Source organism: Puma concolor, chromosome A1, assembly GCF_028749965.1.
Source record: "Puma concolor isolate L17-30 chromosome A1, mPumCon1.1.hap2, whole genome shotgun sequence".
NCBI lineage: Eukaryota > Metazoa > Chordata > Mammalia > Carnivora > Felidae > Puma > Puma concolor.
Genome location: NC_141667.1, coordinates 137644807 through 137670320, shown reverse-complemented (window position 1 = coordinate 137670320; position 25514 = coordinate 137644807). Strand labels below are relative to the sequence as shown.

Sequence of the window (25514 nt, the reverse complement as noted above, 5' to 3'; positions counted from 1 at the left end):
TCCTAATGAGAGTGACGCAGGGAGAAATATGGCAGACGCACAGGGTGAAGGCATACAGAGGAGCAGGAGGTCGTATGGCCTTGGCTACAGAGTTTGCAGTGATGCACCCACAAGCCAAGGAATGCCCAGAGCCAGCAGAAGCTGCACAAACAATGAACAGATTCCCCTCAAGCACACCTTGAAAGAGAGTACAGCCCCTCTTGAGACACTCATTTCAGACCTGTGGTCTCCAAAATGATGAGATCGATGCCTGTTGTTTGAAGCCAAGGCTGAGGTAATTTGTCATGGCAGCTGCAGGAAACTAACACAGACAACGAACCCTTAGATTCTAAAATTGGGTAAAATGTCCAAAATTCTGTCCATTTTAGATGCTCACTTGTAAACAGAGGAGCTCTACTGCATTTACATTAGTGTTCACCATCACCTTGTTAGAGGTTGAGCTTACAAGAATATTGGCTCAAAGTCTTTGTCAATGAACTAATTCTCCCTTAAAAGCCTGGAACGTTGCACTGTACTTTATTAATCAATCTGTATTTATTGAAAGCTTACTCTGAATAAATTAAGGCAATATGCCAGGAATTATGGGGAAGGGGAAACAGTACAGAAAACGAAATACTATATAATAATAATAATAATAATAGCTGTACCTGACCCTTCCTAGCATTTACTATGTGTCAGACACTGTTCTAAATATCCAGCATATAATACATTTATATATTATGATACCTAACATCCCCACAAGGTTGGACCTGTTATTTATTTCGCTCTCTGGAGAATACCGAGGCCATGACAAGAGTCAGGTGATTTGTCCAAGGTCCCAGAGACGGTCAGTGGCAGAGCTGGGATTTCAAAGTCTATGCGCATTGACTGCCACTAGCCTTTGGTGATGGAGAAGATCATACCTCAGACGCCGAGACACCGACTAAGAGAAGATTTCAGTTGCTGTGGAGCCCAACTACGAATAAACATCAACAAACATCGCTACCGTCTGATTATTTACTTCTATGTAGGATGCTTTCCACAAGATGAGTTCAGATTCTCAGCAGACCTTGTAATGATAGCTTGCCCCAAGTAACCACGTTTCTCCTCAGGGCTGGATTCGGTCTCACCACTGGTGAGAAAGTGGGGATACAACATCTGAGTTCTGGTTGTTTTTTTTTCTTTCTTCTAAATTCGGTATGCCCAAGGCCCCCAGATGCTCCGCATACCCAGCTCTTGTGTCTCACAGTCAAGGCTGTTTCTACAAACGGACTTCATGGAAGACTCACACCCAGAACAAGATCCTTTTCACGGGAAGGATCCCTTGCCCCGGAGGAGAAGAGGGGAGGGCATGGTAAGAACTGTTTGTTTTACTTCCAGGGGCCCCTTATTTGGAGTGGCTTAGAATTCCCTGGCTGGGCTGGACCACCACAGGCAGACGCTTGAAGTCCTTACGTTCCATGGAGCTGAAGCTAGCTAGCAAACAGCCTCTTGGAGAGGCTTCTCCTTCTCGCCGAGTTGATGGACAAGAGGCTGTGAACTTTGATATACCAAGCAGTCACGCTTGTGGGGATTGAAACTGCGCCAAACAGCTGCCTCCTTTGAGAAAGGAGGGAGCAGGCCGCCCGCTGGTGGGGGGAGGGGGGATGTGAGAGAAGGTGTGCCAAAACAGTTAACAGAAACCATGAAGAAATTCCGATGTATTTTGTTGCAAAAAGAGGAGGGAACTGAGGAAATTGAACTTTCAGTGAAGTCTGATAATTAAACTCAGGAGTACTGACAGGGTAGCTGAACACAACAGATAAATAACTACTTTCCGGTAATTATAAGCCAGGATGGTAACATATTAGACAAGCTGGTTCACTTGGTATTTTCAAGTCTGACATTTCGATTCTAGGGGATATTTGGATCTGTGCTAACAGATTTCTTTCTTTTCCTCCACTCACTTTCCCTTTCCCACTCCCCACTGCTTGCTGAAAATGAAATGTGATTTTAGGGCAGCACTTTCCAGCACGTTCCATATGTCACTCCTTACATGACATAGCAGACCTCAAAGCCCACTGCTGCTGGGCCCAGTTGCTGAGACGGTGCCTGCTTTTCTAAACATCATAAAATATTATTAAAAAGAGCCCAGGCGTCCCCTACTAGAAAAACGTGCTGCAAATTACATATTCTATTTATAGGCGGTCCTTCATTAATCATAGACTGAGTAAGCTTTTAACAAACCGTCTCATAGTGCAAACACTTCATTCCACAAAGAAGAAACCGAGGCAAAGAGTTCTTTTCTAAGACGCACTGTTTTCAAATGGAATAAAACAGACACTTAAGTCAAGGGAACAAAACCATTCTCTTCTATGAATAGAAATGACACCGAGACACGCAGTTTTCCTCCTGTCTTTGAGAATAACGTTAGAATACTTTTAACAGCTGAATTTACATAATAGGATAAAGATGTGTCCTTTTCTCTGTGGTGTACAGACTGGGTGGGTGCCGTGGTCCTGGGGCAGAAATGAAAATGAAAGCTTTTTCTGTGCGGGTCCCGTAATGAAACCACCCATGAAAAACTAAGAGATGTCCCTGTGTGCCTCCAGCTTGAGCGATCTGCAGCGTCCTGACTCAAACCCCCCATGGTATAGATTTTACTTTGTGGACTCCCAACCCCCTGTTTTCTTTACTTCTTTAATTCACAGAAACGGTGTCCTTTTTTTTATTAACGTCTGTGGGGGAAATCAAGTCTCAGCGCAGGGCTGGCCTGGCGGGGAGACATTCCCCAGCTCTGTTCGAGAAGACGGTCCATCCGGCTGGCTTGGCAGTTGAATGGGCTGAATGTCTTTTGTTGTAAACACCTACTTTGTTTATTTTGAACTGTCTGAGTAACTAGATCAAAGGCCAGCGTCAAATGCCCAAAGCAGCGTTTGTCAGCAGTGGGCTTTTTTTTTTTTTTTTTTTTTCCCCTCCTTGTCCTAAAGCAACTGAAAGCGGTGGGGGCAAAGGCTCGTACTGTATTTCCACAAAAGCGTAGGAAAGTTCGCTTTGGCAGCCCCTTGCAAAAGAATGAATACAGGCTACTGAGTACAGATCATTTCTCTCCTGATTACAACAGACCCCAGGGGAGCTAGTGCTGGCTTGGAATCCCATCTCTGTTTCTCTGAGAGCCTCCTCGCTGTGACAGTTCCACCCCCAATCCTCACAGCACAGAGCACGAGGGAGTCAGATAGATCTCCTCTGCCCTGTCTGTGTGTTTTAGTCTGCTTTCTAAATTAAAATACGGCTTTCCTGTTGGCAACGTGTTGACTTGTTTTGAAAAAATATATTTCTAACCGGAACTGATTTAGAATTCACTGGTGGCCATAATGGATGCATTGCGTGTACGTGTGACTTTCTCACGCATGACAACAAGGGCTACGGCGAAGAGGAAGCAAACAGGGGAACGGGGCCTAACAAGAGCATCCCGTCCCTAACGTGAAAAATGGCAGAAGAGAAGCACAATGACGTTGCTAGCTATGCTTGAGCCCACGTGGACTGTTTGCTTGTTGATTTATAAAGACTCCTATCATGTGTGTGTGTCCTTGTAGGATTATTGTTTTAAAATGGGGTTAGAACGTGTCTTTATCATCCTAAAAGAGCAGTTTTACTGTTAGACAGTCTTGAGGGCAGTCGGGAATGTATTCCCTTCAATCACACCCGTTTTCACAGATGTTCCGTAAGAACAGCTCAGTCCACCACTGGGAGGTGAAGCTTAGGCTGAAATGCTGATTTCACACTTCGCAGCAGTCGCCGCTACGAACATCTTTTCCCCCCTCTTTACTTTTGTTTTATTGCTCCTTTCCTTAAAAAAGGAGAGCAAACCACAAAATATTTGCAAAAGCCTCCTGTACTTCAGATTATCTAGATTTGCTGGATCCAGTTGCCCTCTGTCTTCTTTTATATCCCTCCTCACTTTATTTTCCCCCTTCGCGATTATTTTTCATATATAGATAAAAAGGTAAAGCGGCAGCAGCCGCGAGAGCTGTCATTTGGCAGTTTCTTTTCCATTATGTTTTCACTGCTGGGAAACGCTGGAACAAAGGCGTCCAAAGTGTTACTGAATGGGGATCAACACACAGCCCTGCTGGTGAGGCTGTAATCAGCCTGTCTCGGATGAAAATGCATGCTTTTCAGCACTGGTTGGAGATTTTTGTATTTATCTTTGAAATGCATGCTTAGCCCGTGTAGGCAAGTGATGTGTTGCTGCCTTGTCCTTACTTGGCCCCACCACTTTTCTGAGCAGAATGGAAGAAATGGAATGTGATCTGTCAACCCTCAGCACGAAGTAGTCCAACAGATGGTTTTAAAACACATATAGGGGCTCAGCTCATGTCAGTGTCAATTTCTAAGACACGTTTTTATCACAGATTCAGTTCCTGTCCTGTTCTGGCCAGATATGCATGTGGGAAAGCCATGCTGTGGCTGCTGACGTGTTACTCATGAACAGTTCTGGCAGGGGGTGGGAGGCAGGTAGCAAGAATGGGTGAACTGAAAAGGCAGTGGGCATCTACAGCCCTGGAGAGGGCACGGAAGTGGGGCGGGGGGAGGGGATCTAGGTCACATAGCCATCCCTGTGGAATGCACACCCTAATCTGGAGTTAGACCGTTTCTACCACCCAAGGTGATTCTCTTGAGTCCCTTTCCGGCAACCCTGTCTCCACCCGACAGGTCACCACTTTTCTGATTTCTGTTCCCATAGATTAGATCTCCACATTTGCTTTCAAACTGCCAAGCCATAGAGTGTAACAGTATATCAGAAAAACAAATCACACTGCTTCGAGAGTTAAGTCCTATGTATAATTTATGTAACACTTGGATTCATCTGATACTATAAAACGTAATCTCTGGGTATTAAAGACTTGTTGAGAATTGTTATGTGATTCCCCCCCTAAACTATTTAGTATTAATGATACTTCCTGAAAAATAGAGGTTCAGTGGATGATAGAAGTATTAGATTTATAAATTATAAACGTAGATCTCTCAAAGTTCAAGTATGAAACAGCACAAAGGCTCCAAGTATCTTAAGATGACAGTTTCATAGTAGAGTAGCAACCCTTTAACCTCACTGGATTAGGTAAAGTTCTCCTTCTCTCCATAAAATATAGTGACTCATGCCCACTGTATTCTGTAAGCAATTGGCGTCTGAGCTATTCTCAGGTGTATTTGTTCACTTGACCCCACTTGCTGAATTGGTGTCTACCAAGTATTTACTATGTTAATATCACACAAATGTTAGTTCTTATTATTACTGTTTCATTTAATAAGTGTCACACCAAGTGGCCAGATTAGAATGTAAAGACTACTGAGTTTCCACAGAAGGAAAATTTATGCTGAAGAAAGACTTGATAAAGTTGATTTGTTAAAATAACAACAAAAAAGAGGAGCGCCTGGGTGGCTCAGTCAGTTAAGTGTCCTACTTCGCCTTGGGTTATGATCTCACGGTTCATGAGTTTGATGCCCGTGTCGGGTTCTGTGCTGACAGCTCAGAGCCTAGAGCCTGCTTCGGATTCTCTCTCTGTCTCTCTCTCTCTCTCTCTCTCTCACACACACACACACACACACACACACACACACACACACACAAATAAACATTAAAAAATCTTTAAAATATAACAAAAATTTGCCATCAAATGAAATAGACTAGACCACTGTAACAAAAAAAAACAGGAAAAAGGATCTTTTAAAATTCTTACTCATCTAAAGAAAGTAAAGTAGAAGTCAAAGCTGATGCACTATAGAAGTTGCTTTATTTTTATTTATTAAGTAAACACTTAATGGCGCTTTCAATGCACCAGGAACTATTCTAAATGTTTTAGAAATATTAACCCACTGAATCCTCATGACTACTCTCTGTGGTGGGTAACATTGTGCCATTTGTCATTTGAGGAAGCTAGGGCACAGAGAGGCTATGCAACTTCCCATTTAGTTACACAGCCAGCAAGGAACAGAGCTGAGATTTAGAACTGAGGCAGCCTTATCCAGAAGACACTCTCTTCCCACTGCACTCCCTTACCTCTCTTTATCGATGACAATCTATCTATGACCGCTCTCTAACTGGGGCATCCACTTGCAGAGGAAACAACACAAGGCTAGAGTCCATCATCAAAAGACTGTGAAGAATGGATGTTTAAATCTAATTCATGTTGACGTAAACAAAAATGCTGGCATTATCTGGGTTCCTTTCTTTTTGAATATCAGCTTTAACCTATTTTCATTGCTGATCCAATTCCTCTGGCTCAATGGGCTTCTACTCCTCAACCAATGACTCAACATATTCATTTTCCACATCAAGTTTTAAGAGAGAACAGCTGTTTACTGGATTTATTAGTTAGGTCTAGATTGTCTGTAAAATGAAACAAAGTTGGATTAAATGAATTAATCAGTCCCTTCCTAACACTAATGTTTTGTGGTCACATATACGTAGCCTCTGAGTGGCTTTGTTTAGCTTTGCTTTGTTTATCTTTACTTTGGTTTATGAACACAGATGTACATACCCTTGACCTCACCCACCCATTTCACAATTGAAAAACAGAGAATGAGGGTATTTAATACCAAACCCTTCACTACTACTGACAAAGCAATCGAAAAGCCATTTTCTTATGTGAAGGAACAAAATCTCTCTCTCCTTCCTTTTTGTTATTATTAACTAAGGACTAATTTATATCCAATGAAACACTCAGATCTTAAGAATACAGTGCTGTGAGTTTTAATCAATATACACACTCATGTAAGTTACACTTCAGTCAAGTTCTGGATAATTTCCACCATGCCCCAGAAGTTCTCATTGCCTCTTTCCAGTCAATAGCCTCCTCACCTACAGGTAACTGCTTTTCTGATTTCCATTGCCATAGATTAGTTTTCCTGTGAGCACATTTGCTTTTAAATTGCCAACCAATATAGCTTAATACAATGTATCAGAAAACCAAACAGTACTGTTTTCTGAAGTGTTAGGTCCAATTTATACAATACTTGAATTCATCTGACAATACTAAGTGTAATCTGGTAGTCAAATAATACCACGGTGATTTCATCATCTGCTGAAATACTGATTTTTAAAACAATCTCTGAGAAAGGGGAAAAAAAATGAATCTAGAGACCTAAGGCTTCCAAGTTTTATCACTGAGTTTCTGTGAATCTCTGCAAATTGTGAAATCTCTCCTACCCTCCCTTTCTCTTTGATGCTGTGCTGTTTACTCGGAGTATTACATTTACAACACCTTATACATTCAAAATAAAGTCGTGACTTAAAAAAGAAACTGTCATTTGATTATGTGAAAGTCTATGCCAATGCTGTGGAACGAAATACTTATGGAAGAACGAATTACTTTCCAAGCTCTTTGGCCAGTATCCATTCATTTATATTATTTTGTATTTCATCATATTCCTCTTGAAAAGGATGAGTGTTGTGGTTGTTTATTTCTACATGAGAAACTTCCACAAAACTTGAGGGCATCAAACAATAAGTTTTTGGTATCTCTTACAGTTCTGTGGATTGACTGGATCCCACTGGGCAGTTCTCCCTGGGGTTTTCCTCATGTGATGGCTGGGTAATGGCGACTAGATCTGGAGTCTTCGGAAGGCTCCTTCACTCATGGATCTTGTACTGGGCCTGGCGTGGCCGGCGTAGCTGAAGCGGCTGGGTATCTCTCTCCGTGTAGTTTCTCCACACTGGCTCATTTGGTCTTCCTTATAAGCATGGTGGTCTCTGGATACTTTGACTTTTTCCTTGGTGGCTGGCTTATTCCCACAGTGAGTCATGTAATCAGCAAAGACAGAAACTTCTAGGCTTCCATAGGCTTAGCTTCGTAAGTCACAAAGTATCACGTCACTTTCTCTACAAGCTATTAGCAATTAAGTCATGGTAGGTAAGTCTGGTAGGTAAGTCACCTACCAGATTCAAGGGGGAGAGAATTAGACTTCACTCCTCAAAGGGAGCAATAGGGAAGAATTTGCAGTTGTCTGTAATCTACCACAGTTAGGTTTATGTTTTGAATTCTGTAGCTTAAAGCTCTGTCTTGGTGCTTAGAAGACTTCATGGCATAAGTCGCTATTTAATAGCCAAGTCATCTATAAGATCAGAGAGATTTCATAATTTTTAGGTATGTAATCTTGACCAACCACTCCACCTGTTTGAAATTTGGACTTTTTTATCTGTAAAGCCTGTCCTCTGTCCCCTTCAGAAGGATTATAATAGATCAGTGTGATAACATGTGAAAATGGAAAACAGAAAAATCACACAGAGGTAAGGTATTATCTTAGTTATCCTTAAAATATTAATGAATCAATTTCTCCTGCAAAACAATGAAACAAAATAAATGTCTTCTTAAAGGTAGTTGAATTTTCCCAAAACAGTTCTAAATACTTCATTTTTTTTTCTATTGTCATGAAGACCTGGTTCACAGAGAGTCCTTCTCTGACCTCTGACTCCATTAACCCTGTTGTTGTTTTTTTAATAATATAAACACTAGGGGTACCTGGCTGGCTCAGTCAGTAGAGCACATGACTCTCAATCTCAGAATCATGAGTTCAAGCCCATCTTGGGCATGGAGCCTACTATAAAGAAAAAAGAAAAAAAATAACATGAACAGTAATTTCCACTTGAAATTATATTATACTCTCATTCATCTACCTGTTTGTTTTTTTTGTGTGTCTTCTAGAACATGAGTTCCTGTAGACAAAGACTCAGCTTCCTTGGGGTTCATAAGTATTCAGTGTATATAGATGTCAGACATTTAACAAATATTGTTGAATAAATGAATGACTAAATAAGTAGATGACTAGTGTTACTAGTTTGACCAATCTGGCATCCTAGTTTTAAAGTCTCTTTACCTTTGTAGCTCTATCTATCTATCTATCTATCTATCCATCCATCCATCCATCCATCCATCCATCCATCCAACAAATTTTATATGGATAAAGTCCTCCTTAAACTGTAATATATACACACAATATATTACAGGCATCATCTTGAAACTAGTCACTTCCTGAAGCAACTTCTTTTCTCCATCTTTCATCTCTGAATATAGCTTCTGATACCTATGATAAAATCCTGACAATCCTTCCTGAGGTATTTCTCTGGAATATGTCTAATTCTTTCAATTCTTGCTACCATTGTATTAAGCCAGGGATCCATCATGATCTTTTACCTAAAATCTTATAAAAATGTCCTAATTTCCTTCTCTATCATTTTCCACAAGCATTATCCTACTGAAACCATGGTTCTTTAATGTTATTCTGCCCTGTATGAAACCTCAGGTGGTCCACTATGCCTCTAGGATGAACTGTGTGGTCTAGTTTTATGCTCATTTAGTTTCTGTCTACCTTTTTCCGGCAACGTAGACTTCCAATACTTCAACAGTGCAAGAGTCATAAAAAAGTTAGTATATTTCAATCTTTAATGGACATACAAGTAACTTGGGGATATGGATAAGATATAGATTCTGATTCAGAAGTTCAAGGATGGAACCTAAGATTCTGTATGCCTAGCCACCTCCTAGGTGGACAAACAAGCCTCCATAAGTGATTGCAGATGCCATGCACTTCCACATATCTGCACCTGTTCTACTGCCCAGAACATTCTTTCCTTCCCTCACTATGTAGTGAAATCCTATATTCCAAAGACTTAGATCATATACTATTACTAAAGCGTTTCTACCTTTACCAGGAAAAATTAATTGCAACTTTATCTGTCTTCTTACAGTGCTTTATTGATACTTGTTTAGTTGCGTATGTGCTTTTCTTCCGAAGTTGTGAGTTCCTTGTAGGCAGCGACAGTACCATTGTTGCAATTCACATGGGAATGAAAACTCACACTCAAAGTAATTATTATATGATGTATAACATATAGACTATGTAATATATAATGTATAAAGAGTATTCTCAAAATCCTATGGGAGTACAGAGGTATATGAAATCACTGCTGTGTGTCAATTATGTGCTAATTTACTGTGAAATGCCTCATGGAGCAGGTGCACAATACGTATTTGTTAAAATGGTTTTAAAGAATGATTTTGAGTTCTAACACCTTATTACAGAAAATGCTGGTCTGGTCATCAGACATTCTTACTCTCTGCTGGAGAATTTGTTAGACCATAAATTACCTTACTGAAAAATGTATAATATTTACTATCTAATTTAATGATCCAAAAATCTGTACTGAATCAGAAATAGAAATGTTAAAGTAATTACATTGAGAAGTCAATTTAATGAATGCCCAATATGTGAAAGCATTATTTCTGTAATCTTTTTTATTGCCCAATTTATCATTTTTATTGTTCATTTACTTATGCTATATAGTTCTGGAATGAATTATAATCTCTACCCCTCCCCATTTTATTTCAAGTAGGATCTCTTAGAAAGTCACAAAAAGCTTCTCTCTGAAATAGAATTTTTATTCTTGTTAAAGTGAACCTATTTGATTCTTATGTGCTTTGGATGATTTCCCTAGAGTTTTCCCTTAATTATATCATACATGTGTTTAAACAAGCATTTGCTTTCCCACAGTCTAAATTCTCCCAACTTGATCTTCTAGGGCGGCCACAAGATTCAAACTATACTGTTTACAATCCCTTAATGGCTATGGTCTTGTAAGCACAGAATTCTGAGTTAGGAAGGGAAAGTCTTTGCACGGTTTAAATATTTGTATCTCACAAAGAGCAGGGCAATATAACCACATGGCTGACACAGGTCATCGCGGGACTTTGCCCCTCGCCCCCCCCCCCCCCCCCCACCGTGGATGCAAAACAAGCAGTAACACACATCACAGTGAAAAGAGGTTTTTTCCCCCCTGTAAGAACATACAGAGAAACATCTTGGTAACAATGGAGAAACATCTTGGTAAGAAACAATTGATTCAGCTTTACCTTCAGACCCTATTAAGAATTTCTTGCATGATTTTGGCCTAAATTTTAGTACCTTACATACCTGCTGTATAAAAGCCTGTAACTGAAACTTTGCAACATGCTTCCAAAGCATTTTTTGATCATCTAACAAATCAGACATTCCAAGAGAACAATGCTACTTCTACCTTCAAGTTGATTGTGTTAGAGAACCTTAAGAATCAAAGATCCTAACAATTTTCCTTTTTGAGTATGAACCAAATAATTCAAAAGGAAATATAATGGTAATCTAAACATTGCCAGAGGTGTTCTTAAGCCTATTAAGAATGATTGATGATGAAGAGAAAGCTGAGACTTTTAAAAGGTAAGCTCCAGAAAAGAGTAAGAGATTAAAAAAATGAATCAATCAATTGAATTATTTGAGTTTGTTTTATAGTTTGGTTGACCCTAAAATAAATTTTATTTTTTCCAACAAATTACTAGGATAATAAAAATAATACCTGCCATGCTGCATTATTTTAGAATTTGGGGCAAAGAACAAAGTTGGTTGCCATGTTTTTAATGTGGGGGGAATTTTTCTTGGAGGTTTTAGTCTCCAAACCGATTTTGCCTGAAAAGAACTAACTGGCAAGCGCATCTTGGTTGATGAGTGCCTTGCTCACTGATATAAACTGCTGATGCATCAATTTGGCTGGAATACATCTAGAAATGTCAAGCAGACCCTACTTTCTAAGTGCGATAGCTTGGTGGTGGGTGCAAATTATAGTTGGGGCAGTCTTGTGTTTCCACAGGCAAAACTGTAGTTCTCTTTCATGAATGTGGACAGTGTAGACTAGAGTCATTTCAATCCTATTGGCAAAAGGGTAGCTCAGTTTAACTGAAACATGATTCTCTAGCAGCCATACAGATGGCTACTATCTATGCTGTGTAGGTAGCTAGCTAGCTTTGGTGTTTTCACAGTAATGGAAAACCCCGTTCCTGAACAACCATTCTAAAACTGTCCACAGTTGTTCTTCGCCAGGAACCAACAGAAAATTGTGGGCTAATCAGCATAACATATCTCAGCTTCTGTCTCTTGAGACTGAAAGCGATGTGCCATAATGAGGGTAGATTTTAGGCTTTATCTTTGCACCTAAAGGGACAGTGATAGTAAAAATTTATGAGTATTATTCATGGAAATCACTGGAGATTTTGTCTCTCATGTTTAGATCCTTATTTGGATAATATACTGGGGGTGAGATACCTTAAAGCAAAGAAGATATAGTCTCTCCCTACTAGGCAAAGGCAGTAGAGAGGAAAGCTTCACAGACTACAACCAAAATGAGATAGAAAATTCATGTATTCATGCTGATGAGTACATGTGACCGATAATAAAAGAAAGGCTGAAGAGAAAAATGACCTGCCCAGGAGTGGGTTTTTTATTTGTTTGTTTAATACACTCATTTACTAAAATAACCACAGTAAAGGAGGGAAAAAAAAGTGATGTTTTTCTCTGCTAGATGAAAAGTTTTGAAACGGAATGCTGTAGCTATCTCAGAAACTGAGGGAAGGGCAGCAAGCAGAAATGATCACATGAGCTGTTACTAAGTCACCGAGAGACGTGTCCAAACCAGAGGATAGGAGAAAGGGTCACAACGTAGAAAGTAGCAAGGAGGCATAACTAGTGTAGGACAAGAAGGCTCCCTGTTAGATCTAGTCATTTAGAGACCGAAGAGAATGGGACATCATGAGCCAATTCCATAGCCTATTTGGACTGCGTGGTTAATGCTTGTTGCTTTCTGTTAAATTTCTTCCCAAGGCACTGCATTGTGCTCTTTTATATTGGAAGCTTTGGCTTATCTAATAGAAATCGTTTCCCAGTTGCTGAGTGGGACCTCATGTGAAGTGAAAAATCAAAGCCCCTTAAGAAAAGTAACCTAGTCCTTTGGGCCAGTGTCATCTTAACACTAGAATTAAATTATGCAAATATAAATTGAAAGTCAAGGTGATTGCTCTATACAATCCATTCATCATCTCTCTACTTCTCTTTGCCTGCAGAAACAGCTAGACAATATCTTTTGTTATAGAATAAACTCAAATGGCAGGGTTTGCTATATAGTAATTTAACTCGATTATAGAAGAGATCTCATGTTTAATATAAGCCATTTGGTCTTTGAACTTGTCTCATTATAAATAGAAATGTTGTAGTCAAATTCCCTTGAGATGGAATTTCGCTAGATTTGATCTCCTTCCCCCGCCTTCCCCTCTCTTTCCTGCTCCCCTCCCCCACCCCCATCTCTTATTCTAATGTCAAGTATCAAGATAAACACTAGGAGCACTCCAAGCTATGGTGGCTTTTATTTTATTTTATTTTTTTAATGATTTTCATCAATACAAGATGTAAGTGATAAATTGTACTGAAAAGCTAGTTCCAAGGCTGGTCAAATACCACTGACAGCCTCCATGTGGATGCAGGAACTCTGAATTATGGATCATCCTGAAAATGCTACCATCAAGAGCCAATCACTGAATACGAAATAATAGTAGATGCTAGGTTAGACTCCTATGTTAGGGAGGGTACCGTTGGAAGGGAGGATAGGATGATGTCTTTCTATGTCTACCCTCTTTTCGGAGTACGTAGTAACTGGGAGACACTGCTTAACAAAACAACACATAAAACCCCAGAAATATGAGTCATCAGTAGGAATGTTCCTTGTCAATCACATGATGCTAAGCTTCATCCATTTCAAGCGGATATAAACCCTTAGGGCTTTTTGTGGGGGAGGGTGCAGGCTCAGTCCAAAAAAAAAAAAAACCCTCAAAACATTAATCCTGCCAGTTTAGATTTTACTAGGGATTTAAAGTCACCACTACCTTCCACAGGGTTCATTCACGCTCAGTTGGGACAAATAATGGCTTAGCAGGAATTGGTTTACAATCCTGGTGGACCCCTGTAGAGTTAATAAGTCCAGAAATACCACTTGGATGGAAACGTATGATAATCATGTGATTATCTTTTTTTAAAAATCCATTCCAGAGTCTCATGTATAAAAATAAAAAATGCACAGGGCTTAGGCATCCTTTTATGTATCAAATTAAATGGGATTTAATGCCTGGTTGTGTGTCATCCAGCTCAGACCCATTTGTACAAGGCTGTGGAGTGACGAGCTGGTTCAGATGAATGAATAGCTTTCTCATTACTTCACCCCCATTCTGCTGTCTCTTTTCCTGTCCTTTGTATTATAATGGAGGACAGCTGTGGCAGTGAAGTGAATATTAACTAACCCCAGTGCCTCAGCAGATTGTGACTTTAATCCCTGCAAATACCACTAAAATCAAAATTTAATTACACTCAGAGTAGCTCTGTTAATGCCTGAAAAATATTTAACAATTAGTGGTTGGCTTAATTAAGCAAACTGCCTTTCACAAAGCAACCTGAAAAGTCCTCCCAAACCCTTCCCCCATCCTTTTTTCTTTTTTTTTTATCCCTTAGACTAATTAGTCTGATGTAAGCTCACAGCACTTCATTTACTGTTACTGAGTCTGCTGCTTAGCTGATCTAGGTTCTGAGCTTAACAGCCTGTAATAGAAGGGGAAGTTGTAAAAAGAAAGAAATTAGGTTCAGTGCACACAGCTACTTAATAAAAAATAATCCTTTTAATAAACTGCTAATCATTGTTAGTCATTTCCTCATTCATATTCATATCTGTATAACATATGCATATATGTTAACATGCATACATTGCAATGACTCTCTCTCATTTACAGTATTAGGTTATGGAATATTCAGGAAAAGCCCACTAACAAATAACTGAACACAAAATAACTTCTGTCAAAAGAATTAGTCTCTGTCCACATGGATCGGAATACTCTACATTTAAATTTAGAAGGAAGGACAATGTATGCTTTCGTTTGTAAACTAAACAAATAAAGAATGATAGAAAAGCTGTTAAAATGTAAATCCTATTCTCTGATTGATACATGATACTACCTGACCTACTTGGTTACATGTTCATTCCCTCACCCAAGCATCAAATATTTATTGATGATTTCGTGTGACTTGCTGGGGCAATACAAGTATATTATCGTAAATCTTTGCAGCCACACCTATGGAATGTTTTAAAGTGGCACAGAAGGGCGGTTTATACAATCTATTTCTTAAGCTTCATTTTCAACTTGGATTCTTAGGAAAGATCTTGCCACTAAATAATTGAGAGAATAAAATACAATAACACTTCAAAAGGAGGTCACTTATCCAGCAAACTAAGAAGAGAAATAGGAATCAGAAAATAACAACAAAAAAATTGCCTTGGAGAACCACAACAAATCCCAGAGCTATCAAAGAGTTTAGAGACCATGGAATCCAGCCTCGTGCTGGATTCTCTTTCTGTAAAAGAAGAAAAAAACCGAAACTCAGTGATCATCCAGGGCCATGTGAAGAACTAGTAGGAAGTGAATGTAGAGCCCTGGAGACCCCCGCCTCAGACCTATTTTCTTTCATCTGATATTGGACACAATTAGAGCAAGATACACTATACGATTTCCCAAATCACAGCAGATTAGAAGCCACAAAGTTGAGGCTGAAGGAGTGTTTCTGGAACCTTAGAGTTCAGATGTTATGAAACAGGAGAACATAAGATAAACTTTTCAAATCACGAGGTAAAATTTTAAGTAATCTGGAAAAGACAGTCTCGTGGTGATGCTCAAATGCAGGGTACAAGTAAACATCACAACTTAAAAAAAAATTTTTTTTTAATGTTTATTCATTTCTGAACGACAGAGTGAGCCAGAGCACAAGCAGGGATGGGGCAGAGGGGGGGGGGGACACAGAATCGGAAGCAGGCTCCAGGCTCTCAGCTGTCAGCACAGAGCCTGACGCGGGGCTTGAACCCACTAACCGTGAGATGATGACCTGAGCGGAAGTTGGATGCTTAACCAACCGAGCCACCCAGGCACCCCCACAACATTTTTTTATTGACGATGCGTATCTGTGCTGCCTCATCTCATCTCATTTTATTGCGCATGCATACGTGTCTCTGTGTGTGTGTGTGATTCCCTCCTTTGGGCTTTTAAGACAAAACAACACACACACAGGCACATGAAAGATTAAGATAATAGGGTGATTTCGTTATCTTTATTTTGAGAATATCAAAAGGAAAATACTTTTCTCTGCTCCTAGTAATTCTGAATGTTTCATCTTCAATGATGTATTAATTTTTCCAACAAGAAGAAAAAAGACCTATAGTCATATTTTTAAGGGACGTTTTCACCTGTATGGAGGTTCCTCTATGCCTTCCTATTACTCCTTATTTAAGACTAGTTCCTGAATTTTTTGGCCATTGGTTACTTCAATAATTAAGGGGGGGGGGGAAGAAAGTAAGTATCATTCATGTGTAAGCACCCGTATATGCATTACATACACCCACACCTAAGTCAGCCAGCCATCCCTAATCCCAGACAATTCTGTACATTTCCACATAATCGGCAGGTTATGTTTCAAGTCTCATGGTTGGTTGGGGACGGAGATGAAATCACGGTTTATAATACAGAAGAAGGAGTGTATATGGGTTGTGACTGAGATACTTGCATTTTGACTGAAGAATTGGGGAGCATCTGGATTAACCACTATAAATCCTTCAATGGCAGCCATTTAAGTTTCTAATAGCAGGGGAAATGGCATATTATATTTCAAAGTTGATATATTTGAAAAATGAATATTAACACGATGATACGAACCGATGCAAAATCTTCTTATGGGTTCTCAGAAATAACTGTGTTTTAATGCTACATGCAACTTGTGTTTCAAATTCTTTTGTCTATTAGTCTCATACACATATCTTTATTTCCTCTTGAATGTATGCTGCATAACTATTAACCAAATGTTCGCTCACCATCAAATTCTGTTTCTTCAGTGTGTTTTCTCATTCAAAAGCACATAATCATTCTCCTTAATGATACAAATAATCCACTTCTAATGGACTATTATACCTCTTTTCCATTCTTGAAAAGCATTATTGCTTTTAGGTTTTTAGTTAAATGTTATACAATTTCAACATGGTATAATACACTTAATTGAACTTTAAGTTTCTCTGTAAAAGAGCAGCAAGTATTAAAAGGCAAACAGAAAAATTGCCAAAGTCGGTTCACTTCCAATGTCAAAACTTTTCATGTGAAAAATGAATGGAAACGTTCTATTTCAAGTAAGCATATTTGTGGGTATGATATTCTCTTTCTGCCTCTGTAAATCACTTGAAAATAAAGTAGCTTGCCCATGCTTGTTTGCAATTTGCAAAATGTCAGCTGTATCTATGAAATGGTCACTGAGCCTCAGCATCTTGACTAATAAGGAAAGAACCACTGCCTTGGAAGATACACTAAATCTTTCATGTTCCCAAAGTATCGCCTCATGTTTTTCATCAAGAATTTGTTTAATAGTGGGCTGGTGACATAAATGTGTAACATCACCTTTCCCCTACGTCCTACATTGCCACCCAGGCCACACACACACCACCCCTCCCCCAACCTTCCACCAACAATGTCCTAAGCGAAGAGAAATAAACTCTTAACTAAGCTTAATATTTCTCCTGATTTAAATTTCAAGACGACTTATGTTTAAATGGATGGATTTATTTATTCAATAATAACACAGGAAAAAGATCTGAAGCTCACTAAGGCCTGTAGCCTAACGTAAATAAAACCTCAACCTCAAATTCTGACTTTTAGAAAGATGCATAAAGAGCCCAATTGCCCTACTTCGAAGAGATGCATTTTACTGCTCAGAATAAGTAATTTTCAACTTTTTCTTCAATATCCCAAGAGCTGGAGATTCTACAATAAGTGTCATCCTGACACTTAATAGTGATTTTCTTAATTCTTTTTTTTTTTTTTTTTTTTTTTTTAATTTTTTAACGTTTATTTATTTTTGAGAGAGCGAGACAGAGTGCAAACGGGAGGGACAGAGAGAGGGGGAGACATAGAATCTGAATAGACTCCAGGCTCTGAGCTGTCAGCACAGAGCCTGACGCGGGGTTCAAACCCACGAACTGTGAGATCATGACCTGAGCTGAAGTCAGACGCTTAACCAACTGAGCCACCCAGGCACCCCGATTTTCTTAATTCTATTTGAAGCCACTTCTACTGCCTTCTGTCAGACTTTCCAAGGTAGTCAAGAAGGGCCGTTTTGGACACACTATACAACAGTAATTGAGTTACCCCTTCTCTCCTGCAGGCTGAACATCTAAGGCTCACTTACTTCTTACTTCCAGAACTTAAATTCTTTCCAAATCTCAGAGGTTCTTGAATGTTCTACCTTTAAGGGGTCATCCTACTCCACAATGGCCAAATCGTATTTTGAGCTCCCATTCCAGGAAATACAAAAAGTCTGGTCTTTTACCAAGTGTTCTTTCCCACTGAGCGTCTGGGTCTGTCTGAGGAATGGATCCATTAACTCATTCTGAGGGATAACTTGTCATTTCTAAAAGCTTCCTAGCTTTAGGCCACTGTCTTTCTGGAGCATAATGCGCCATTACCTCCATGCTTCTGGTCTTCATACGATAGCTCGTCACCTTTAAAATAGAATATATTTCCAAACAGTATTTCCAAATTCCTGACAGACAATTATCATCAAGATTCTGGAATGAGAAACCAGAATTCCTGGAAATTCTCAGGGAGTCCTGAAATCATAATTTTCCCTCTATTTTTATAATACATTTTCTGTGATAATGAATGAGAATGAACTGTAAGCCATTTTTACACTATACCTTCAGAGATTTAATGTAACAAACCGATATACTAATAAAAGTATGGCTTTGCAGGATTGTGTCTTGCAATAACGTGTAAAAACGAGCTCTATCTGATAGGAACATCTTATGTCAGAAAACATTAAAGAAAATAGCATTCACATCAAATAAATGGCAAATTATTTAATTCAAAGAAAGATAATGTCACACATATTTAATAATTAGAAATGATCTTCCTTAAAATGAAGTTTTAAAACCCACAAAGCATCGGGGTGCCTGGATGGCTCAGTCCGTTAGGCATCTGACCCGATTTTGGCTCAGGTCACACTCACGGGATGGAGCCCTATGTTGGGCTCTGCACTGACAGTGCTTGGGATTCTCTCTCTGCCTCTCTCTGCAGCTCCCCGGCTCACTCTTTCTCTCTCTCTCTCTCTTTCTCTCTCTCTCTCTCAAAATAAATAAACATTAAAAAAATAAATAATAAAACCCCCAAAGCATTAACTGCCCTATTGCATGATCTTGTTCTTTTATTTATTTTTTTTTTTTTAATTTTTTTTTTTTCAACGTTTATTTATTTTTGGGACAGAGAGAGACAGAGCATGAACGGGGGAGGGGCAGAGAGAGAGGGAGACACAGAATCGGAAACAGGTTCCAGGCTCTGAGCCATCAGCCCAGAGCCTGACGCGGGGCTCGAACTCCCGGACCGCGAGATCGTGACCTGGCTGAAGTCGGATGCCTAACCGACTGCGCCACCCAGGCGCCCCCACTTGTTCTTTTATTATGTATCTTGCTCTTTTTCAGTGCATAAAAATTCCATTTTTTAATAATGTTGATCAAATTGTTACAAATTTGTCCACAGCTTCTTTAAGATTAGCGTACCTACTGCTCCATAAATCTCACTTACTTTCTAACAGTGAAAATATTTTGTTTGCTTACTCTGATTTGGATTTTGTCATTGATATCAATATTGTTTTTGTGAATAGACATTTTGGATCAGTTTCTGAATTCCTGTTGAAATACTCCACAAAAACATCTTCTAGTCTTCGTGTTGAAAGACTGTTGAAATAGTCCGTAAGAACATCTTCTATTTGCATTTCTTCTGTTCAGATATTTACAAAGAGCCACAGCACATATCTGGTCTCTGGGGAATGCCAGGAAACATTATTGGGTAGCACTGAAATAACATACCATTCAAATATCCTAGCAGGGTTGACAGCAAAACACAGTATGCTCGGTCAAAATTATTAACTTAAGAATATAGTTTGGTTCCAAAACTTATTTCTTAGAAAATCACTCATAGGATTTGCATAAAATACACTAGGTAAACAATCGTATCAACATTTATCTATTTGCAAAAAAACAAAAGCAAAAAACAAAAACAAACAAACAAAAAAACCAACCTGTTAACAGCAATCAGGGTCAGGAGCATGCTTACAACATGACAACAATTACAGGTAAGTTGGGTTAGACCTGAACTACTTCTCTCCAATATGCTCCTCTCCTGTCCAGAAATGTCAACCTTAACCTTGCACTTCCCTGTCTGCGTTTCCTCCTCTTGCTTTCAATTGGACACCAGCGATTTCTTCTGCCAGTAATGTTTGTACATTGATTGTGAAGCTCTAAATCTTGCAAAAAAAAATTATAATGTTTTTCCTCTGTTTCTTCATTTTTTGACCATTTTTTCTCAGGATTCATGAATAGGAAAAATATATACATTTCCTGATATATGCTGGGAAAGCATATATGCATGGGAAAAGTAAATCCAAATTACTCCTTTGCTTCCTACAGACCTATAATATGGTGGTGGTATAGGTGGTGGTACTGTGTTCATATTTTGTTATAAAAAATATAAAATATATAAAAATCAGGATGTGTAAAGAACTTCTGTGCATACATCACCCAGGCTACCAACATATGGTAACTACCATATATAGTGACTACGATAAAACTACCAACATACGGCCAATGTTATTTAACTTGTGTATCTATATCTACCCATTTCTATCACCCTCAACTCTTGGATTATTTACAAGTTAATCCTACACATTGTATTATTTTATTTATAATACACTCCAGTGTAAAACTGTAAAAGATAAAGACTTAAAAACATAACTAAAAAAGACAGAGTGGAAACTGGCATAAAGACAGACATACAGGTCAATGGACTAGAACTGAAAGTTTAGGGGACAATCCGCTTATACATGTATTGTCAAATGATTTTGAGCCTCTTTCAATAGAAAGAGAGAATAGGCTTTTCAACAAATGGGGCCAAACAATTGAATATCCACATGCAAGAAAATGAGGTCGGATCCCTACCTCATAACATATATGAAAATTTATTCAAAATGGATCAAAGATCTAAGTGTAAGAATTTAAACTAAAACTGCAAAACTTTTAGAAGATAATTTTGTGACCTTAGATTAGGTAATGATTTCTTAATTATGACACCTGAGGCACAAGCAGCCAAAGAAAAAAATAGCCAAACAGGACTTCATCGCAATTAAAACTCCTGTTCTTCAAAAGATCCACATAAGAAACTGACAAGTCAACCCACAGAATGGGGAAATATTTGCAAATCATTTATCTGGTAAGAATCTAGTATCCAGAATATATAAAGAACTTTTCCTATTCAACAATAAAGATGATGTAATTAAAAACACACACAGGAGGGGCGCCTGGGTGGCTCAATTGGTTGAGCGTCTGACTCTTGAGTCCAGCTCAGGTCGTGATCTCAGGGTCGCAGGATGAAGCCCTGCATGGGGCTCCATGCTGAGCATAAAGCCTGCTTAAGATTCTTTCTATCTCTCCTCCTGCCCCTCTCCCCGGCTTGCTCTCTCTGCCTAAAGAAAAAGAAAAGATTGACAAAGGAATGGGGATTTATCCAAAAAATACACAAATGACAAATAAGCCCATGAAAAGATGTTCAAATGACAAATAAGTCCATGAAAACATGCCCAAAATAGTTATTAGGTAACTACAAATCAAAGCCACAGTAAGATACCACTTCACACCCATTAGGACGACTATAATAAAAAACATGGACAATAACAAGTGTTGGTGAGGGTGCAGAGAAACTGACACCCTCATACATCGCTATTGGGAATATAAAATAGAGTAGCTGGCTTTGAAAAATATTTTGGCAGCTCTCCCAAAAATTAAAGTAGGGCTACCATAAGATCCAACAATTCTACTCCTAGATTTCTAGCTGAAAACATATGTTCACCCAAAAACTTGTACATGAATATTCACAGCAGCATTATTCATAAGAGCCAAAAGGTAGAAATAACCCAAATGTCCATGAACTAATGACTGGATAAACAAAATATGGCATAACTACACGATGGAATATTATTCATTTGTGACAATAAATGAAGCATTGACATATACTAGAATATAAACAAGTCTTCCAAACTTTACGCTTTGTGAAGAAAGCCACAATAAAAGGCCACATCCTGTGTGTTTCCATTTTTACGGACTATCCAGAATAAGTAAATCCACAGACAAACAAAAAGTAGGTCAGTGGTCACCGGTGGCTGGAAGGAAGGAGGAATTGGAACTGGAGAGTTATTTGAAAGCAAGAGGAGGACACAATGAGTCCATAACCATTTCTTCTTGGGTCTGTATGCCTCCAAGAGTAGAAGAGACTGGAAGGCTCTTCCAATTTCTCGTCCAATTCTCTTCTCAACCAGCTTCCAATTTCTCTTAGCGCTTGCAGCACGACCTGCCCCGTGCCTTCCAGCGGTCGGAGCACCAGCTGGGTCATGCATTTCAGTGATCGAAATACAAGCTGTGCTTCCTCCTACCCCCTGCCTGCCAAATACCAGCTGTGCCCTCACCTGCTATCTCCACCAGACTTGGCATTCCCGGCAAGGCATCATTTCAGAGGGGCACATCTGAGCTGTTGGGCACTTCCCTCAGCGGTCTGAGCAATAGCCATGGATGCACTCTCAGAGTTTCAAGTATTCGCCCACAAGGGCTTCTGCTTCAGTTTTCTACTTTCTAGTATCATCGCTTCTCCCACTTAGTTCCTCTAGACCGAAAGGTGCTGTCTTTCTACAACGTTGACCCCTTCCTATCCACTATCCCTCTTTGCTGTTTCAGACTTTGAACACCTATCTATCCTCTCTATCAAATGCCCTCTGTTTGTAGTACCTAGTGGGGTGTCTGACTTTCTGCTTGGTCTCTTACCTGTGTACCTATAGTACCTGTTTCAATAAACCTTAGTAGCAAATCTGATATGTTCACCGTGAATTATAAACCTAATTTTCCTTTGTACTTTTCCCTTGGTTCTGTATTTTAGGTAATATTTTGGAAAATGGAACACTTCTAGTTTATTGTTATAAATGTAATGAAAAACTTGGAAAGCATAGAAATCCTTTCTTTCCTTTTCTTCCAAAATTTTACTGATTCTTGATAGGATTATTTTAGCAGTATTATCAGGCCAAAAATTCAAATGGAAAACTTTTCGTTATTCAAAAATATTTTCCTAAATATGGAGTTAATTTTGTATCTTAGGGGTAAGATAACTATTCCTTCCTTAGATCATGGTTGGGTTTTTTTGTTCGTTTGTTTGTTTTGTTTGTTTTGATAGAGAGAGACAGAGCACAAGTGAGGGAGGGGCAGAGAGAGAAGGAGACACAGAATCCGAAGCAGGCTTCAGGCTCTGAGCTGTCAGCACAGAGCCGATGTGGGGCTCGAACTCACAAACTGTGAGATCATGACCTGAGCCGAAGTCAGATGCTCAACTGACTGAGCCACCCAGGCGCCCCACAGATCATGGTTTTAAAAGTTCTCTTTGGTTAGCGCCTACCAAGTAGACCAATTATATTTCTACTTATACATATGTATGAGGAATGCGCTTTGAAAGTAAGACAACAAGATATCTATCTGACTTAAATACTATTATGGGAAATTGCTTTAGGTTTAAATAAGAACAGATGGTAGATTCATGTGGTATTTTTGGACATTATTCTGGCACAAAGCAGGAATAGAGAAAGAGAAAACAGGCCAAAAATTGGACCAAAGCGTTAAAACAAAAAATCATGTGTACTTCACAAATTCTAGTAGTTCCACAGAGTTAAATGACTTGGCATTAAGAGATAGGTATTATAGGGGCGCCTGGGTGGCTCAGTTGGTTGAGCATCCGACTTCGGCTCAGGTCACGATCTCATGGTCCGTGAGTTCCAGCCCCGCGTCGGGCTCTGTGCTGATGGCTCAGAGGCCTGGAGCCTCTTTCAGATTCTGTGTCTCCCTCTCTCTCTGCCCCTCCCCCGTTCATGCTCTGTCTCTCTGTGTCTCAAAAATAAATAAACATTAAAAAAAAGTTTAAAAAAAAAAACAAAACAAAGAGATAGGTATTATCATATACTCTATTTTTATGTATTCCCTCTGTATCTTAACATATAGATATATGTCCAAACATGGGCTCAACAGATGCATTAGCATTTTTTGATGACTTATAGAAAACATTAAGAAGTAATTAGGAAGGCTCATCTGCATACTAATAGACCCAGAAAGTTCATATTGGATTTCCTTATATTTGCTATGTACTCTCATTTTCTGGGAACGGGTCAGCTCTTTCAGTAGTCACAAATCAGCTGAATGTGTAAAATAATCACACAGTGTCATGAATACATGAAAGAAAAAAAACAACAACACTGGCCTCACTCTTTCACTTACTTTTAGACTGTTTTAAGTATAGTCATTCTGTGCCATTTATTCTTCGCAAGTAGACACTTTCATAAATAGGTGATTAGTCCCCCATTAGTTGATTATTTTTTTTAGAGTCCCAGAGTCCAAAATGATGCATTAATGCCCAAATCTTTTCTTTGACAGCGAATGTAATAAAGGCTTGTGGCTTAAACCAACTGAGTTAACATTTTTTTTTCCTACTTTGAATGAAAAACATCATTTTCCCTGGGAAAATGTAGCTATTAATAGAATAACAGTAGACTCTTCATTACACATAATTTGTCCTTTCTCACAGCACAAAACATGATCTCAGATGATTCATGATATCGTCATGAAATAGAAGGTGCAGGACATGGGAGGACTTCTTGAAAATGATTAGTGTTTTGAAACCCTTGAGAGTGAAATGGAGCAACTCTCTGTCACTGCGATTGCTGTAAAGGCAGGACAACATTTTAAAATTGATTTACCATTTGGTTCTTTGAATTCCTGCTTAAAACCTCGACAAGGCAAAGTTCCAAAACAGGTGAAACAGATATGGGCAAAAATCCCCGTGCAAATCTCTGCTTTCTGTTGAGAATGTTAAAGTCAAAACCATATATTGATATTGAAGTCATGTAGAAGTTCATGTTAATTAGCATATTCTTTTTTTGAAAGTGAGTGGGGAGGGGCAGAGGGAGAGGGAGAGAGAATCTTAAGCAGGCTTCATGCTCAGTGTGGAAGCTGACGCAGGGCTCAATCTCAGGACCATGAGATCATGACCTGAGCCAAAGTAAGGAGTTGGATGCTTAACCGACTGAGCCACCCAGGTGCCCTATCATATTTTTATAAGACAAGTCAGAGAGTTCATTAAAATAATAATTATAATTCAGTTAAATTACACATTTTCTTGAGGTTTCCTACAATTGCCTTGCTTCTCAACTGGTACCAACTGTCGAGAAGGGTTATACTTTGAGAAAACTAGGGGTGCCTATCAATTGTTTACAACACTGAAGAGTGAGTGAACCATGGAACACAAGTGGCAGTGAGATTATCTGGCTGATGGTATCATTGTAGTTGCACACAGTATTTCAGAAGAGAAAAAAACCTTTAGGATTTAATATATTGAGTTTGTCTCTCTATTGATCAAATTAATTGGACGATTTCCAAATCTCCACTTTACTGAGTATTTTATTGACATAACCTTTGACCAAGAAGCCTATAGATTTCAAAATGTCTTTTCTTATAGACAGAAAATCAATTTGGTTATTTTAATAAATATAAT

General features: G+C 39.0%; 1 long non-coding RNA gene across 1 annotated transcript; it reads right to left on the bottom strand.

Annotated features, from left to right (window-relative positions):
- Window positions 1–515: 515 nt before the first annotated feature.
- Window positions 516–5581, bottom strand: LOC147584502 (uncharacterized). The gene is made up of 2 exons (XR_015250499.1): window positions 1209–5581; window positions 516–1111 (listed from the first exon to the last, which is right to left on the bottom strand). It is a non-coding gene; the product is annotated as an uncharacterized LOC147584502 (long non-coding RNA).
- Window positions 5582–25514: the final 19933 nt, after the last annotated feature.